We start from the raw sequence: 5,788 nt of genomic DNA, 5'->3' as shown, positions 1-5,788 counted from the left end.
GCTCCTTCTGAAATCTGATGAATGTAGGATGGGGAGAAAGAGCTCCAATATAACTGGTAGGGTATAGCCTCCTAACGGAAATTGGAGCGCTTAAAGTAAACAAAACATAGGCAAAAAAGTTAAAATGAGCTTGGGTCATATTGAACTCAAGTATGTCAGTGTGAACATCCTTTGGGGTTTATTTAAGTTGTTACTTTACAATGTCAGGGTCAGAACATACGGTTCTGGCTGTAGGTCACTTTGGGTTGGTCCAAGAATAATCTCCAGACTGATAATAAGCAAGTTTCAAAGGGAGAAAGGATGGAACTTAATCTTTCCAAGGTTTGTAACTTTTCCTTCTCTGTTGCCAAGCTTGAGGAGATAATTATGTCCATAACAGGAGTAAACAGGAGTAAATATATATATATATGGTGGAATTTCTGGTTTCATCATTTTTTACGATGTAAAAATAGATGTGGAGACTCTAGAAAGAGTGCACAGAAGAGCAACAAAGAAGATTAGGGAACTGGAGGCTAAAACATATGAAAAATGTCTGCAGGAACAGGGTATGTCTAGTTTAATAGAAAGAAGGACGAGGGGAGACAGGATAGCAGTGTTCCAATAATTCAGGGGTTGCCACAAAGAAGAGGGAGTCAAACTATTCTCCAAGGCACCTGGGGGCAGGACAAGAAGCAATGGGTGGAAACTCATCAAGGAGAGAAGCAACTTAGAACTGAGGAGAAATTTCCTGACAGTTAGAACAATTAATCAGTGGAACTGCTTGCCTCCAGAAGTTGTGAATGTCCCAACACTGGATGTCTTTAAGAATATGTTGGATAGCCATTTGTCTGAAGTGGTGTAGGGTTTCCTGCCTAAGCAGGGGGTTAGACTAGAAGACCTTCAAGGTCCCTTCCAACTCTGTTATTCTAATTCTAAAAACTACAAGATGAAGGAAGGAAAAATGAGGTTGTTGTTTGTTTAAAAAAAAATCAGGGATGGAGAACTGGCTTTTATTGAAGGTGACATTCCTGCAGAAGTCAGCCTCTGGAGCAGAGATCTGGCAAATGGAATATAATCAGTTGCAATGGGGAGATAAACACTGGCCAAGCCCACATAGAAATAGAATAGAACTGGAAGGGACCTCAGAGGTCTTCTAGTCCAGCCCTCTGCTCAAGCAGGAGAACCTCTACCATTTCAGATAAGTGATTGTCTAGAAGCCTCTTCTTAAAAACCTCCAGTGATGGAGTGCCCACGATTTCTGGAGGCAAGCTGTCCCCCTGGTTAAGTTTCTCCTTAATTCCAGGTTGCTTCTCTCTTTGTTTAGTTTCCAACCATTGTTTCTTTGTCCATGAGGGGTCTGGATCTATATTTGATTCTCCAGCCCTTGTGGCATCACTGCTTTTAACTTGGGAACTCCAACCATCTTCAAAAATATCTGTAGAGCAGAAGATGACTTTGATTCATGTTCTTGCCACATTCTTGCCAGTGATGTCAAGAATATGGCAAGAGCTGTGCTCCGGAGTTGTGCTGAACCATGGAACTTTCCTTGAAAACCACTTAAAAGCAGAAAGATTTTAATACTATTTACTGATTAATATTTTCTAGTAACAAACTTGGGATTTTAGCAAGCTAAAATGGGTTTTGTTGTTGTTGTTAGTTGCGAAGTTGTGTCTGACCCATCGCGACCCCATGGACAACATTCCTCCAGACCTTCCTGTCCTCTACCATCCTCTGGAGTCCATTTAAGCTCATGCCTACTGCTTTGGTGACTCCATCCAGCCACCGCATTCTCTGTCGTCCCCTTCTTCTTTTGCCCTCCATCTTTCCCAGCATCAGGGTCTTCTCCAGGGAGTCTTTCCTTCTCATTAGGTAGCCAAAGGATTTGAGTTTCCTCTTCAGGATCTGGCCTTCTAAAGAGCAGTCAGGGTTGATCTCTTCTAGGACTGACCGGTTTGATCGCCTTGCAGTCCAAGGGACTCGCAGGAGTCTTCTCCAGCACCAGAGTTCAAAGGCCTCCATTCTTTGGTGCTCAGCCTTCCTTATGGTCCAACTTTCACAGCCATACATTGCAATGTATAATGTTAGTATTTAAGGCAAACATATTATGGGAACCCAGTAACTGTCTTCTAGTGCTTGAAGGCTGTCACAAAGAATTGGTGGTTGACTTGTTCTCCAAAGCCCCAGAGGGCAGGAAAAACAGTGATGGTTAGAAGCTTGTTAAGGAGGGATCCAACCTAGAAGGAGAATTTTCTGACAGTGAGAACAATTAATCAATAGAACAGCTTGCATCCTGGAGTTCTGGGTGCTTCATCACTGGAGGTTTTCAAAAATTTGACCGAGATGGCCTTGAGCAGAGGGTTAGACTAGAAGACACCAGGGTGCTTCCAGCCCTATGATTCTATGTTCTATAGCTGTGATGGCGAACCTATTGGCACATAGAGCCCTCTCTGCTGGCACATGGCAGATCTCCAAGGTATTTCTTTTGTGAGCTTCTGCTTCCCTGCAAACGACCAAACAGAAGCTCGTGAAAGAAATAATCTTACCTCTTGCCATGCTGCCAGTGTTGGAATGCCATGTGTTAAGTAATTAAGCTTCCCGTTGGGAGAGCGAGTGTGCAGAGAAGCGTAATCATTTAATTACACAAAGTATAGCTAAACAGTAGCAAACCACAATACCTCAGTATACACCAACCAGCTTCTAACAAAACAGTGAGAGAGGGAGCTAACAACCATTCTGGCTCCCTCTTATGGCTGCTTGAGGTAACAAGCCAATTACATCTGTGAATCATTTAAAGTAACAGTAAAGTAATCATAGCTTATATACATTGACAAGCCAAGCCTAGGGTTACATCCCTAACACTCTCCCCTCTCGGGTTGTCAATGTTTTTACACACAACTTCACATTCTAAATCCATAAACACCACAACATTGTTTATGTTTGACCGTACCTTGTGCCATGCCTCTCCCCAGCCAGCTGCTCTTTGGGTCTCTGCTGCGCATGCTTGCATGTCCATGCATGCAGGTATGCATGCTCGTGCATGCGCATGCACACACCTTTCAGTTTAGGCATGTACACGGGCGCAGTTTGGGCACTCGGTGTCTAAAACTGTTCCATCACTGTTCTATTGTCTTAGCATGTTTGTTTATCAGGATGTCCCGTTAATTATATGACTTTTGGACACGTGAGTTTCATTAACCTGGATTTAGGGTTTAGATTCGAATAGATGTATGTAGAATTTTCCTATCAGAAAGATGATCTCAAGGCTTAATTGCTTACACTTTAGAACTGAAACATTCCTTACCAACTTTCTGCTCAAATATCCACTTTACTGATGGACCCTTGTTCTCTAAACTACAATATTCCCCTTGGAAATAATCCTAATGTAGTAGAAATTTCATTTAAATCATGGAACTCAGCTAATGTTCCCGAGGCATAGAATTTCTGTAGTCTGCTGTTCTTTCTTAGTATGGTGCCCTCCAGCTCGCTGCCCCAGACTAGACACTTTAACATTACCCGCTTAGTTATCAATCAATCAATCAATCAATCAATCAGAATAAAGCTGGAAGGGACCTTGGAGGTCTTCTAGTCCAGCCCCCTGGTCAAGCAGGAGACCCTATACCATTTCAGACAAGTGGCTGCCCAGTCTCTTTTTAAAAAAACCTCCAGTGTCAAAGTACCCACAACATCTGAAGGCAAGCAGTTTCACTGGTTAATTGTTCTCATTGTGAGGAAATTTCTTCTTAGCTTTAGGTTGCTTCCCTCGTTGATTAGTTTCCATCAGTGGTGGGTTCTTACTGGTTGAGATTGGTTCGGCCAAACCTGTAGTAGTTTGGCGGCTTGGGTCGCTGGAACCGGCAGCGACCCAGGCTTGCCACACCCCCGAACTTGTTCTCCTGGTGCTGCAGTATGCACTGCCATTTTGTTTTTTGCGTCTGCACATGTGCAGAGCAAGTCTTATTGCAGTGCGCATCAAGAGGCGTGGGCGTGCCGCAGCCATGAGCAAACTGGCAGTAGCGACTGCTGGAACCCACCCCTGGTTTCCATCCGTTGTTTCTTGTCTTGCTTTTGGTGCTTTGGAAAATAGCTTGATCCCTTCTTCTTTGTGGCAGCCCCTCAAATATTAGAATACTGCTATCATGTCTCCCCTGGTCCTTCTTTACTCTAGACTAGCCATGCCCAGTTCCTGCAACTACTCTTCATATGTTTTAGTCTCCAGGCCTTTAATCATCTTAGTTGTAAACAATGGAATCGATCGATCGATCGATTGATTGATCTACCTACCTACCTACCTCATCCATCCATCCATCCATCCATCCATCCATCCATCCATCCATCCATCCATCCATCCATCCATCCTGTCAGTGTTCCAAATATCATGCAGAATTAAAGCAGAGTCCAAGGCAGAGCTATCCTTAAAGTTCCAATTTAATAAGACAGACATGTTGGCACATCTGTGGAAATCCCAAATCTAAAAGCTTCCTGGGATTCCACGGAGTTGAAAGTTCATGATCTTTTCCCCACACCCATAAATCCATCACATGGTCCAATCTTCTTCGGCCACGCTGGCATCTCCACCCAGCTGGTTCCGGTCAGGTGCAGAGGTGCGGAGACAAAAGATGACCTTGGGCTTCTAGAAAGGAATGACAACAACACATTCCACAATTCTACTCCTTTCTATTCCCCCTCCCAATTACTACACTAATGAAACAGCACAATGAAATAATAGAGAGTGTGGCAGGCCAAAGATCCTAAAAAGGAATATAACTGCAGGCCTGACATATCTATCTATCTATCTATCTATCTATCTATCTATCTATCTATCTATCTATCTATCTATCTATCTATCTATCTATCTATCTATCTATCTATCTCTATCTATCTATCTCTATCTATCTATCTATCTATCTATCTATCTATCTATCTATCTATCTATCTATCTATCTATCTATCTATCTATCTATCTATCAATATAACTGCAGGCCTGACATATCTACCTACCCCCCCCCCCCTCTCTCTCTCTCTCTCTCTCTCTCTCTCTCTCTCTCTCTCTCTCTCTCTCTCTCTATCTATCTATCTATCTATCTATCAATATAACTGCAGGCCTGACATATCTACCTCTCTCTCTCTCTCTCTCTCTCTCTCTCTCTCTCTCTCTCTCTCTCTCTCTCTCTCTCTCTATCTATCTATCTATCTATCTATCTATGTGTGGATATGGATATAATAATAGTTAATAGTTGATACACACACACACACACACAATTCACACACACACAATTCACACACACACAATTTACACACACATATATATTTGATTATTCCAAAATTTAGAGGGTCCAGGAATAGCACCCTAAATCTATGTTGATTTTGCAATAGAAATAATGAACACTTTGCTTATTTATTAATTGAAAACTTATATGCCGCCCATATTGGTGATTGCAGGTGATTTACAATCAATAAAACAACAATATAAAACATTTAAAACAATAAACAGTAACATCAAACCTGGTTTAAAATTGACCAAGGTGGCTAAAGAAGGGAGCAAGATGCCCACGAGAAGGAGGTGCCATCTTATCTTAGTCCATTAACCACCCTCCAGAATGGCATGCCCCCATTGGGGCTCAGGCCAGTTGGCAAAGACTGGTCACTGCAGGGGTGTGTGTGGGGGGTGATGTTCCAGAGGGCACTTGACTTGCGGCTTTGCCAGTTTGAGAAATTGTTATGTTGCCGTTTTACATTTGCTGCCAGCGATCCCATTGCGTGCTTCTTCATTGCATCATATGTTTATATGTAGACACACAAAGGCATGGAA

Source organism: Natrix helvetica (genome assembly GCF_964273705.1).
Source record: "Natrix helvetica genome assembly, chromosome: 5".
Taxonomy (NCBI): domain Eukaryota; kingdom Metazoa; phylum Chordata; class Lepidosauria; order Squamata; family Natricidae; genus Natrix; species Natrix helvetica.
This window is presented reverse-complemented; position numbering follows the sequence as displayed.